Raw genomic sequence first — 1469 nt, 5'->3', positions numbered from 1 at the left:
TCTAAATAAGTTTTAAAAAAGCAAAACAATGATCAATCTGTTAGAACATTTGTTATTGATTCTTAATAGGTTTGTTTTTCCCTCTCTCTCTTCACCTTTCAGTTTTAAACACTTATGATGTTTTATTTAAGGGTCTAATTCTAGTGAAGCCAATTGTTATATACAGTTATTTGGAGACACCAAGGATCTACTGCAAGATTTCAAAGTTTTTTGTTTTGTTTTTTGTTTGTTTGTTTGTTTGTTTGTTTTTAAGATGATGTGCCTGGCATTTTCTTCATTGTGCTTTTCTTTTAGATTTGGTTGAGTCACCAAGAAAGTATTTCATTATAGCTTGATTTAATCTGAAAGAGTGTCAGAGGGTTTTTCCTCAAAGTTGGGAATTAGCACAGGAAGAGAAATGGTGAAATGCATAATTTTCTGTGAAACACAAGTCAAAAGATTGTTAATTTTCACTGTGTTAATACATCTCAGCAAAGTGTAAACAAGAAGAATCTCATCTGTAATTCATAAACTAATAAACCAGACTAGATGCAATGTGGACTTTTGTTTGTAAAGTTAAATGACTTCTCCATACTTACTATTATTATTATTTTTAAGGGAAAGCAAGAGTGTTGTATTATACCACCTTTATTATCAATCAATAGCAAAGTGGTAGGGTATTCTTTTTATTTGATTTTCATATGCAACCAGGGATCATATGTATATTTAATAAATGTTCCCATTATGAGAATATATGCTCATAGACTCATAGACTTTAAGGTGAGACAGCACCACAGTGATCACCTAGTATTCTAGTCCAGGGATCGGCAATGTTTGGCATGCGGCCTGCCAGGGTAAGCCCCCTGGCGGGCCGGGCCGGTTTATTTACCTGCTGCGTTCGCAGGTTCCGCCGATTGCAGCTCCCACTGGCCATGGTTCACCGTCCCAGGCCAATGGGGGCTGCGGGAAGCAGCGTGGGACGAGGGATGTGCTGGCCGCAGCTTCCCACAGCCCCTGTTGGCCCGGAGCGGCGAATCGCGGCCTGTGGGAGCCGCGATTGGCTGAACCTGAGGACGCTACGGGTAAACAAACCGGCCTGGCCTGACACGGTGCTTACACTGGCGGGCCACATGCCAAATGTTGCCGATCCCTGTTCTAGTCTGACCTCGTGCACATTGCAGGCCACAGAACGTCACCCACCCACTCCTGTAATAGACCCTAAACTCTGAGTTACTGAAGTCCTCAAATCATGGTTTAAAGGCTTCAAGTTACAGAGAATTCACCATTTACACCAGTTTAAACCTGCAACTGACCTGTGCCCCATGCTGAAGAGGAAGGCAAAAAGGACCAAACCCCAGGGTCTCTGCCAATCTGAAACGGGGGAAAATTCCTTCTCAACCCCAAATATAGCTATCTGAGCATATGGGAAAGACCCACCAGGCAGATACCTGGGAAAGAATTCTCTGTAGTAACTCAGAGCCCTTCCCATT

The sequence above is a fragment of the Trachemys scripta genome, chromosome 1 (assembly GCF_013100865.1).
Source record: "Trachemys scripta elegans isolate TJP31775 chromosome 1, CAS_Tse_1.0, whole genome shotgun sequence".
NCBI lineage: Eukaryota > Metazoa > Chordata > Testudines > Emydidae > Trachemys > Trachemys scripta.
Note: the sequence above shows the minus strand (reverse complement) of the source record.